The sequence below is a fragment of the Chenopodium album genome, chromosome 15 (genome assembly GCF_948465745.1).
Source record: "Chenopodium album chromosome 15, dcCheAlbu1.1, whole genome shotgun sequence".
Lineage (NCBI taxonomy): Eukaryota > Viridiplantae > Streptophyta > Magnoliopsida > Caryophyllales > Amaranthaceae > Chenopodium > Chenopodium album.
Window position 1 is genome coordinate 23,826,789 of NC_137848.1, and position 12,600 is coordinate 23,839,388.

Consider the following 12,600-nt stretch of genomic DNA (forward strand, 5'->3'; position numbering starts at 1 on the left):
AGGGATCGAGCCAATCTCAACTCTGCTGAATATGCCTATATAAATTTTGATGTTGATATTAAAGCCCTCGAGTTGAAACAGGAGGAGCTGGTCAGGACTTTGACGGCTGCTAATGATGAAGCCAACAACAAGATCAGCGACTTGGAGCTTCATCTGAAAACTGCCGGCTCCAACCTCAAGGCCTTGGAGGGGGCTGATCAGGAGAACACTGCCCTAAGGGCAGACAAGTCCCGGCTGACTGCTGAGCTTGCCACTCTGAAGGGCAAGCATGCTGAGGAGCTCGAAGATGAGCAGGCCCGGCTCATCAAAGAGAATGAGCGGGACAATGAGATCCGCCTCCGATACGCTTGGGGGCTTCTCTATCCTGAAGTAGACTTTGAAGTCTACAAGCTGAGGTACAACTACGCCACTGAGGTGTATGATGCCAAGGTTCTCCAGGATCCTGCTCCGGCTCGCTTCAAGGAATGGGCCCTGGAAAACGGTGCTGAGGTTTCGGACACAGAGGAGCCGGACATGGACGAGATTATAAAGGAAGTGAACAAGGACAGCCAGCCTGAAGAGGTTGTGGTTCCGGATGATGTTCCTTCAACGACTCCAGCCCAGCCTGAACAGCCAGCAGCATAGCTCCCTTCCTTCTCTGCGGCAGTATGCCAACCTTTTGCTTTTCCGGCTTTTGCTTTTCCGGCCTGTGCGCCGAGTAATTATGTAACTTTTATTTTTTCTTTCTCTTTATACCGGATGTGGATCCGGCTAACAATTATTTCTGGCCTTGAGCTAGTTTATTTATTGAAGTATACCGACTTAGTCGGTTTTCTTATACTTGCACAGTTTTTTCAATTTTTTCACTTTTGCATATATACTCAATATATATATACTTGTGAATTTTCCTATCTTATGAAAAACATGCGACAGGTACAAATCCGGCTGTCCTTGTCCCTGGGCGGCTGTGTGGTTGGTTTAATCTGAAAAAGGATTGATTGCCTTGGAAACTTCTCATACTTCAAAGAGTATGGGATGTTTGTAAGGCAATCAATCATAATAGTGATTGCCCCAAACCAAGTACACAGCCGGACAAATGACAGACATACAACCTCTGCCCCAGTCAGTATCAAACCGCCTGGGTATTCTTTATAGCCATTACGCAAAAAAGGGTTTGCCCTAAAAGTGCGCAACTTGGAGAAAATTTAACTAAGTAAAAACTTATGATGATACTCCGGCTGATACTGGTAGGCAGCCGGAGCATTTACAACCAAATATTACTTAGTAGAAATAACACGGTCAGACCGCTATGAGTTGGCTGTTTTAACCACTCAATCTTTGCCGCCTGCATGGGTATGTAGAACAAGCAAGGTGGCTGTTCTCTGCGACGATTGCACCCGGAGGGGTGTCGCCGGACGCCTATATCCATATTAGGATAGACGAATTTGTGAAAATGGACAACCATCTGGCCCTTGGCCTCAGGTCTTGTTGTAGACCGGCTGATAGCCACTAAACGGTTTTGTGCTTAATTTAAGAATCCGGCTGTTAGCCTCTTGTTTTTATGGACTTTTGATTTCATATACTAAGTATCAAACTTAGTTATCTGGCCATTGGCCTCAAGTTATTCATATATTAAATTTGCTACTGAACCTTTCATCATTAGTATGGGTAAACCCAGACGGATAAAAAGACAATAAATGAAACAAAAGCATCTCTCATTAATACTTCTTGTTACAAAAAATTTTACAATACTCAGAAGTAGTACTTTTTTAAGTTGTCTACATTCCAAGTTCTAGGCAGGCGTCTACCGTCTGGGGTTTCCAGGCGGTATGTGTCATCCCTAACTTCTTCATATATCCGGTAGGGGCCTTCCCAATTAGGAGTTAGCTTTCCAAGCTCATTGGCCCTACCAGTTGCCTCCATTTTCCGTAACACAAAATCATCCACTTTCAAAGGACGTTTGTGCACTCTTTTGTTGTAGGCTCGCGTCATTCTCAGACGGTATATCTCATGTCGCAGGGCAGCATTGCCCCTGCGTTCCGGGAGGGAGTCCAATGCCAACCGCATGGCCTCCCAATTTGCCTCTTCATCATAGAGCATCACTCTGAGCGTAGGCTCATAGTGTTCAATGGGTAAAACGGCTTCAGCCCCGTATACCATGAGAAACGGGGTTTCTCCGGTTGATCCCTTGGCAGTTGTCCGGATGGCCCAAAGAACATGAATTAACTCTTCAGCCCAAAGACCACCAGCTCTTTCAATTTTCTATTTTATGCCGTCTGAGATGAGTTTGTTGAATGCCTCAACCTGACCATTTGCTTGAGGACGGCCGACTGAGGCAAAGTAACTTGAGATACCCTGATCTCCTAACCAAATCTTGAGCTGAGGCGTCTCAAACTGAGGGCCGTTGTCAAATACCATAGACATAGGTACCCCAAACCGGGTGATAATATTCTTCCATATGAAAGAGATGACATCCTTTGTCTTGATATTCTTGACTGCCTTTGCCTCCACCCATTTGGTGGAGTAATCCACAGCCACCAAGATATAGCGCTTCCCGCCTGGAGCAGGCGTATAAGGACCCAATATGTCCATGCCCCACTTAGCAAACGGGACTGGGCTGTGGATTGTCGTCAGATCAGTAGCCGGGCGATGTATTAGCTTGCCAAACCTCTGGCATTTATCACATTTCTTCACAAATTCCTTGGCGTCTGCCTCAAGAGTAGGCCAAAAATAATGTCGCCTGGCTTTGACGGCTAGGGACTTGCCGCCTATGTGGGAGGCGCAAAATCCCGCATGCAGCTCTTCGAGTACCTCTTTCCCCTTTTCTAGGGTAACACATTTCAACAAGGGCTTGAGAAATCCAGCCTTGAAGAGTTCTCCGTTCCTCAACTCGAAGTTTGCTGCTCTCTTTTTCATGACGGCTGCTTCCTGAGGTGAATCAGGGAGCGTGCCGTCTGCAAGATACGCCCGGATGCCATCCATCCAAGTAGAATTTCGATCCAGAATTCCAATGAGCTCTTCATAAATACTTCTTTTTTCAAGAACTTCCCAAAAGACTGACCGAGGCGTATCATGGCATGCGGATGATGCCAATTTTGACAGTGCACCCGCCGGGTGGTTATCTGACCGGGGCACTTGATTCAATCTGAATTCCTCAAGGGTCCCGGCCTCATCTTTGACAGCCTGAAGATATTTGATCATTTCCGGATGGGTCGCTTCATAAGTGCCCTCATACTGGCTAACAACCAACTGAGAATCAGAATGGGCGTCAATCTTTGTTGCCCCTGCTGCCTTACACATGCGGATTCCGGCTAGCAGGGCTTCATACTCCGCCTCGTTATTCGAGGCCTGAAACTTAAACCGTAGTGCATACTCATATCTATCTCCTTCTGGAGATTCACAAACAATGCCTGCACCACAGCCGTTCTTTGTAGAGCTCCCATCTACATACACCTTCCAAACCTGATCAACATTATCCGGGAGGACTGGACGGGTCATTTCAACAATGAAGTCGGCAAACGCCTGACCTTTCACTGCTTTCCTTGGTTCGTAAGAGATTTCAAGACTTTGCATTTCAATAGCCCATTTCAACATTCTGCCGGATGACTCCAGAGTGGACATTGGCCGCTTGAGGGGCTGGCCGGTGTAGATTACCACCGGATGTGCCAGAAAGTATGGCTTCAATTTTTTGAAGGCCATATATAGAGCAAGACCAAATTTTTCCACCATGGGGTACCGGAGTTCAGCATTTTTTAACACATGGCTTATGAAATATACCGGGAGCTGCGTATCGTCTCGTTCAGCAAGGAGAACGGCACTGAGAGCATGGTCTGAGACGGCTAGGTACATGTACAACTTCTCTCTTGGCAAAGGACTAACAAGCCTTGGCAAAGAGTGCAAGTGCTCTTTCAATTTTTGGAATGCCGCCTCAGCATCATCCCCCCATTCAAATCTAGTCTTCTTCCTGATTGCTTGGAAGAAATAAAGGCATTTGTCACCTGACCGGCTGAGGAACCTCCCCAAGGCGGCCAGGCAACCGGTGAGTCTTTGAACTTCCTTGACAGTGCGGGGTGACTTCATGTCAATTACCGCCTGTATCTTCTCAGGGTTAGCCTCTATCCCCCTTTGATCAATCAGGAATCCGAGAAACTTCCCAGACTCAACACCAAAGACGCATTTCTTAGGATTTAACATAACCTTATGCCGCCTGAGTGTGGTGAAGGTTTCTCGGAGATCAGCAAGGTGATCCGCCTGCTGCTTGGATTTGACTATCATGTCATCAATATACGCCTCTACATTCCTCCCAATTTGATTAATGAAGACTGTATTAATCATCCGTTGAAACGTAACCGGCGCATTCTTCAAGCCAAACGGCATCACAGTATAACAGAATAACCCCTGATCAGTGACGAAGGCCGTCTTTTCTTGATCTTTTTTCCACAGAGGTATCTGATGGAAGCCGGAATAGGCATCCATAAAACTCATCAAGGCATGTCCGGCTGTTGAATCAACCAAGCTGTCGATTTTAGGAAGTGGATAACTATCCTTTGGGCATGCCTTGTTGAGATCTGTGTAATCTACACACATCCGCCAAGTACCATTCGGCTTCTTTACAAGCACAACGTTTGCCACCCAGTCGGGGAAATTACAAGGCCGAATGAACCGGGCATCTAACAGCTTTTTTACTTCAGCAGCTGCCGCCTGACTTCTTTCCTCACTGTGGTTTCTCTTCTTTTTCCGGATGGGCTTCATTTTTGGATCCACGGCGAGCTTGTGGACAACGAGATCCGGGCTAATGCCTGGCATCTCTTCCACTTCAAAGGCAAACACATCTTTAAATTCTTTCAGCAGAAGGTGCAAGTCTGCACCCAGAACAGCATTAGCAACCGTCCCAACCTTAATAGTTCGCTCTGGACGGCTATCGTCCAGAACAAGATCAATGCTATCACCAACCGGTTGGGGACGGAGCTCCTCTGACCGTTCTCCGGTCAGTGATTGCTATTTCTTTTCTTTCTTCACCACCACCAGCTCTGCAGCTTTTCTCTTTTTCCCGGCTGCTGGTGGAGGTGAAGGAGCATCCTTGACGTTGTCAAGGTCTATTGGTTCCTTCCCTTGGCCGTCTGCGGCCACAGTATCTTTGACGGCTGAGAGGTAACACTCCCTGGCCGTCTTCTGATCCCCATTCAGGGAACCAACAGAACCATCATCCCTCTCATACTTGATGAGCATGAGAGCAGGGATGATTACAGCCTTGGCTTCATTGAGGGTTGGCCTCCCAAGAATGATGTTATAGGCAGTCAACTCCTCAACGACCAAGAATCTGACGACAATATGTCGTCCCTGGCCCTTCTCACCCAGCCGGATGGGTAGGTCAATTCTTCCGGCTGGATAGACCATCCCACCCCCAAAACCAACTAAAGGGTGGGTGACCGGATGCATGCTGCTGGAGTTGTATTTCAGCTTCTGCAAGCACCGGAGGCTGATGATGTCTGACGAGCTGCCGGTGTCAATAAGGATGCGCCCAACTAACTGGTTGGCGACCTTGCACTCAATAACAACCGGGACGTCATGCGGGCGGCGGACGCTGCCCCTGTCCTTCTCAGTAATGAGGACATCCGGAAAAGTGGAGCTGGCAGACGCCTGCTCCTCTTCATCCTTATCCATCTTTCGAAGATGGATTTTGGTGCCCCGGATGGTAGGGCCACCACAAGAAAATCCGCCTGCTATGGTGAAGACCAGATCCCTGTCGGTTTCCGAACTACTAGCAGGCTGGGGGGTAGCCTTAGAGGACTGACCCTTGTTCTTCTTCTTTGTCCCGGCTGGGGACTTAGAAATATAGGACTTCAGATGCCCTTTTTCAGCCAGACGGTCCAACGTCCGCTGTAAACTGAAGCAATCGTTGGTGTCATCGCCAACCTCCTCATGGAATTGGCAATATTTGTTTTTGTTCCGAAACTGGACGGAACTCTTCATTGGATTCGGCTTCTCAATGGACAGCCGGTCCTTTACCTCCATGAGGATGGAGTTACAATCTTTGTTAAACTCGTACCGGGGAACGTACGGTTTAAACTCTTTCTTCTTCTTCTAGGATGGCTGCTCAGAATCAGTGACCGCCCAGACTTCTTTTCTTTTCTTGCTCTCTTCTTTTTTCTTCGCCGGCTGAGCAGACCGGCTCTCTTTTTGCTTGTCAGACTTGTTGGAGTTTGACTGGCTACCAGGCGTACAGAGGTTGGTTGCTTGTATATAGCTTTCCGCCTCCCTCAGGGCCGCCTGTAGCGTAAATGCCCCTTTTCTGACAAGGTCGAACTTAAAAGTCGATCCGTCTCTCAGACCCTTGAAAAAGTCTGTGAATGCTACCTCGTCAGACAGCCCAGGATCTGAATTCTGACCAGGTAGAACCGTTTGACATATGAGCGTAGCCCCTCTCTCTCTCCCTGCTTAATGGTGCTCAAGTCTAAACTTGTTTTCTTAGCAAGGATGTTCATTGAGAAGTTGGTGGCAAACAAGAAGGCTAGCTTCTTGAAGCAGTCAACAGATCCGGCTGGCAAGTTGCCAAACCATTGCTGGGCAATGCCCTTCAATGTAGCCGGAAAACAACGGCACCAGGTGGCATCGTCCCAACCTTGTAAACACATTAGGTTGGTGTATGCCATCAGGTGATCTTCAGGGTTGGTGGTGCCGTCATAAGCACCAACCAAAATGTTTTTAACCTTGGCGAGCTGAGCCGCCTCGGTTATATTGGCTGCAAAGGCAAACGGCTGTTCTCCTAGCCTCATCAGCCGGAGCTGCCAGTCCAGTGGCTGGACATTAGTATATGCCGCCTGACCTCCGAATGGAGGTGGCTGCATGAATTGGAGGCCATATTGCCCATACTGCGCCTGGGGTGCGTATGGCATAGACCCTATCATCAGCTGAGGTTCGGTGTTGACGGATTTATCGCCTGTCCGACTCTCATGCAAGGACATAGAGTTCCTTGCAGAAGCTTCCTTGAAGCTGTCTGGAAAGCTTGAGGTAGAAGCTGACTCAGACTGCTGCTGCCTCCTTCGATTGATGACTTCTCTAGCATCGAAGGTGGACGCCTTTTTAGCCTCCGGCTAGGGTCGCCGAGGCATCAGAATCTTAGACCAGTCAAGTGTTGCGGCTGCCTTCTCCTTTGGATGGGGAGTTGGCTGCCTGTCCTTGACCGGCTTCTTCTTCTTCCCATCATTGGGAGTCTTTTTAGCCGGATGACTCTTGGAAGAGCCTGCCTTGTTTTTGATCATCTCCTTGATTTCACCCTTGAAGGAGTTCATGAATTTCATGAGCTCGTTCCGGGTGACTGGAGCTTCTCCTCTGGTCTTCCGGGTTTCCCGGTCTGACCTCCCAGTGGGCCGGCTGCTTGGGCCCGCCTGATCCAGATTTCATTCCAGCTGGTCTCTGGAACGGATTGATTTAGAGATGAGAGAACCATCTTTAGTCATACAGGTCTCCACATCATTGTCTTCTTCTTCTTTCTCCTCCTCTGTGAATACCTCTGGCTGAGGCTGAGGTGGAGGCTGGGGGATTTCAAACCCTACCGGCTGAATAACCGGTTGCAGGTCTTCCGGGTTACCCGTCTGAGTACCCGGACGTAGAGAGGTAGAATTGAGAATTGGTACAGAATTTTGAACCATCTTGAGGTACTCTCCCCACAGACGGCGCCAAATGTTTTGGGTGTTTTTGTCCCATGGGAGAGTTACAACTCGAACACTGGTCCTGCTGACTCTGTACCTGCAAAAACAACGAAGACACCGGTTGGGTGGTGCTCCGCCCCCAACGCTCAAGTTAGTAACTTGAAGGAGAATAAAAAGTGCGGAAATTTAGGTGGGGATCTGCTTGGATTCCAAGCTCATGTGTTCTCTATGAATGATGTAATAAATGGAATGAATTATTGTCTTAGAGCTAGCACCACAAATTGGGCAGATCGCATCCCCTACTATATGACGCTTTTGAAGCCTTTCTTTGACTGTCAGGCTGCCTTTACAGGCCCTCCACAAGAAGTGTCTCGGGTTTGGTAAACCTCGTAGCAACCAAATCCCACACCAAAGGTTCTCCTCCCCACCATTTACACCATCAGCAAACTGATCTTGATGACCCAATTTTGCAAGCCAATAACCAGATTTTACGGAGTATACACCTTCTTTAGAGATATACTAATTTACTTTTACTGATTTTCTATTTACTTTTGAGATATTTTTTTACTTTATTGTAATTTTTCCTTCATCATTAATCTATCAAATTGAGTGACAGTAATGAGAGCAAGTGTGTCCACTATAGGATCAAGTTAACCTCATGTTACAAAGATCATAAAAAAAACCTCTTTTGTTTGTATACCTTAGAACTAATTTGATTTACTTTTGAGATGTTTTGTATTACTTTAGAGTGTCTAATGTTTACTTTTAGAGATAACCAATGTAGGAATCGAACCTACACCTCTATACATCCGCATAGTGCTCTACCATTTAAGCTAATAGGTTTACTTTAAAGTCTTTTTTATTTACTTTAGATTAGATTAAATGTACTTTTAATTTAGAGATAACTGATGCAAGAATTAACTTATTCAACCTTACTCATCTTCTGTATATTTATGTAGAATCATCTTTTAGAGCAAGATACTGAGTTATTATGTTATTACTTTGATATAGATATAAAATTCAAAGCTCACTCTTCACTTGAATTATTTTATGATATAATGTTTGACTAATCACCTCTCTCTATATATTGTATTTATGCATAACAGTTCAACAATCCAGAGAAAAACTGAAGGGGAAAAAAAATATTGTGTAGGGTAAGAGGAGAGGATAGGAGTCACATAAAACTAAAAGACATAGAAAACCTATGTAGGAATCGAACCTATGTAGGAGAGGATATTTTGATTTACTTTTGATGTATTTTGAATAACTTTAGAGTGTTTTATAAGTACTTTCTAAGATAACCTATGTAGGAATCGAACCTACACCTCTATACTTCCGCATAATGCTCTATCACTTGAGCTAATAGGTTTACTTTAAAATCTTTTTTATTTACTTTAGATTAGATTTAATTTACTTTCACTTTAGAGATAATTAATGTAGGATCATCTTTTAGAGCAAGATATAGAATTGTTGTGTTATTACCATGTATGAAACAGATGGCTTAGGCTTTTAAGGCTTAGGTGCTGGAGCAGGAGTGGACTTGAGTTTTTGAGGCTCGCGTGCTAGAGCAGGAGCTGGAAAGAGCAAGCTTAGGTTTGTTAGGTTGGCAGCTGAGGGAGGAGCAGGCTTGGATGGAGGCTTGATCTCGATGCTCTTAATGGATTTGCTAGCTTTGCAGCAAAGCTTGTTTCTGATCTTCTAAGGATTGCAGCAAACAACAGTGATTGACACCGTGTTATTCTTTTGATTGAATACCTAGTCTCGTATTTCTCTTAGTCATTAAATCAAATCAAATCATATAACTCAGTCCAAATTCATTCATATACTTCTTGAATCATGCATATAAATATCATAAAGTATAGCATAAGCATACTGATCGATATTAATAAGAATAATGAAAATGATGAAGCAAGAAGGAAGAGACTCAAGAGGGAATTTGCAGCATCTGCCAAGGCCAGGGTAAATCCAAGCCTCTTAGCAAGCCTCACTCCTAGGTTTGCTGCCAGAGCCTCAGCGAGCTTCACAGATTCAACAGCAGATCTGCCACAGCAAGCAGCTTCCTCTCCAAATCCCGAATATAGACCCCCAACCCCACGCAAATCTCCTCTATAACTGCAGCATCTGTGTTCACTCTCACCCGCCCATCAGCCGGGTGCACCCATTTCTCACGAGATCAAACCAATCTCTCCCCTGTACTCACCTGAACAGACCCAGCTACCCCTGAGACAGCAGATGCATAGAGTTTGAAGTCTTCCACGAGCTTAAAAAACCCCATGACACCCACCGTCACATTCTGCCATAGAGCCTGATAAATAATAGAGTTGCGGTAAGACCAGGTAGCCCAGGCAAATTACTTTTGGAATATTTCGATTTACTTTTAAGTATTTTGTATCTACGTTTGAAAATTCTGCTATATTATAAGACTTAAACTAACAGTAATTGATATAAATTATAGCCTTGGGACTTAGCTTCCTCCACCCTAGCTATGTAGGATTTACTTGCTTTCATTCATAGTAATACACTAACAATAAGTCAATATTCCAGATTCAGTATATAAGAACATTGCCTAGAATTTAACAATTTCAGCATGTTCATATCGTATGAAAATTTAATTCTCTAAGCCAAATTGATTTACTTTTACTAGTTTTCTATATACTTTTATAAACATTACAAAAAATTAAAGCATGCAATTTTGAATAATCATCAACACACACAAAACCAAAACTATAGAAAATTCTTATCGCACATTATCATATACTTTAAAATTCTGTAAAAAAAAATAACTAAAATTATAACTAAAAGAGACACACAAATACTTGAAGCCAATCGTACAAAAATTCGCTCAATAACTTGTTCGCACCAATTAGCACAAATTTGAGATCCAAAATATAATAAAAATCAGGTTAATTAAAATAAATACTCACAAAATTTAATTCACATAGAGTTGTTGAATGATTTCTTAATTTTACCTAAAATCGTTCTACAAAATCAATGGAGCTCGCAAAATTCGAACTCTAAATTCATTAAAAATAATAAAAAAAATAAATCAAGAAAAATTCAAACAACATACCTGTTCGTGGAGCAAAGAAATAATGCTTGAGGAGAGAGAATAATGGCGGTGAATGATCCAGTTTGCAGCAGAGGAGATCGAGAGAGCGTTTGAGGAGAGAGAAAATTCTCGATCGCGCTTCAGTATAGATCTTGGCCGTTCATTATGGCGTGTTTCTTATTAGATCTAACGGTCCTCATGAGTTCCTAGTTTCTATTATAAGATTAGTTCTTATTATAACTTAGTCATATATATATATATATATATATATATATATATATATATATATATATATATATATATATATATATATATATATATATATATATATATATATATATATATTAAAGTTAATCAAATATATATATAACATTCATAAAATCAAACTAAGGTTATATATATATATATGTTTGATTAACTTTAATATATATATTGTTTGAATTTGAGTAACCTTAGTTTGATTTTATGAATGTTATATATATATTTGATTAACTTTAATATATATATATATATATGACCAAGTTATTATGAGAACTAACCGAATAATAGGAATTGAGAACTAATCTGAACCGTCAGATCTAACTTAAATTCGCGCACGATGAGCGGTTGTGATTATTTCAAACAAATTAGATGAATTTCACCAAAAATCAATCGTGATTTTCTCTCTCTTCAACCTCATTGACACCATTTCAACTCTCATGAAGCATTTTCTCTCTCCTCACGCCATTTTCGCTAAAAATCGCCATTGATAACTACTCTTCTACTAAAAAACTGCCATAAATTCTCTTTCTCGTTTGTTAATTTCTTCTGGTGATGAAATTACTCATTGATTTTCGCTCATTTTGAAAGAAATCACTCAATGAAAGGTCGAAAAACTAGGTATAATTTCAAATTTTTAATTTTATGCGAAATTTATACTGTTGTGATAATCTTAGAGGATTATAGAGTTAGAACTGTTTTTAAAATTTGATTTATCACAAAATTGTATTTGCCGACGTTTAATTTTATTTTTTCAGCTATACAATTTTGGACTTCATCCGATTTCTCAAGTGCAATTTCTTCGACAACAATGAATCCATCATTAATCTGCAATATCAACCTCAAAGCTAGGTATTATTAGCATTTTAAAAGTTTGATGTTAGTTTTTAGCTAAGCAATTGAAGTAATTAACAATTCCTTGCAAATTAATTTTGTATGATTATTCAATTATTATTGTTACTGATTTTTGTGTAAATTAATGAATTATGAGGAGTATTTGTGAGATGTTTTTGCTTGAATTTGAGGGTTTTTTTTACGCAAAATACAAGTTGATCAATTTAACTTGTGAATCAAGAGGGTAAAATAGTCTTTTCCATCATTAAACCTGGGGCATATTGGTAATTGAATGTAGTTTGACTCGGCAAGCTTACCACATGTGCGCGTCTACGTGTGCACGACTTCTAACGACGTTTCCCCAATTTCATCCTCGCACCGTTACGTCTATTTCGTCTTCATCTGCCTTATGGCCCATACCCACATAAATAATCAATGCACCTAACCCCTTCAAATTGTCTGGGCCATATTTTTTTAAACTGGTCTAGGCCACAGGATTTCAAACTGGGTATGGGCCTTAGGCTTTATCTGTATTCAACTATTATTGTGTATACATGGGCTTTGCTATGTAATCCAGTTCATTTTGATTCGACTTTTATTGTCAGATTTGGTTAATAATTGTGTGAAAATAATACTAATAGTGTGCAATAGTCACTTTTGGTTAGATTTGTTTTTTATACCAATGTTTATAATTCACATGTTGGATAATTATTTTATAGACGTGTTTAGTGCTTGAAATCAATTATTTGTTGGTTGTGTTGTGTAGTTTACCTTGTTGCATTTATAAAGTTAATGAAAGTACGAGTAAACTTATTGGTTGTGTGTAGG

General features: G+C 42.4%; 1 long non-coding RNA gene across 1 annotated transcript; it reads right to left on the reverse strand.

Moving 5' to 3' along the window:
- Positions 1-9,428: 9,428 nt before the first annotated feature.
- On the reverse strand, positions 9,429-10,883 carry LOC145582095 (uncharacterized). The gene is made up of 2 exons (XR_014099757.1): positions 10,702-10,883; positions 9,429-9,936 (listed from the first exon to the last, which is right to left on the reverse strand). It is a non-coding gene; the product is annotated as an uncharacterized LOC145582095 (long non-coding RNA).
- Between the last annotated feature and the right edge of the window lie 1,717 nt (positions 10,884-12,600).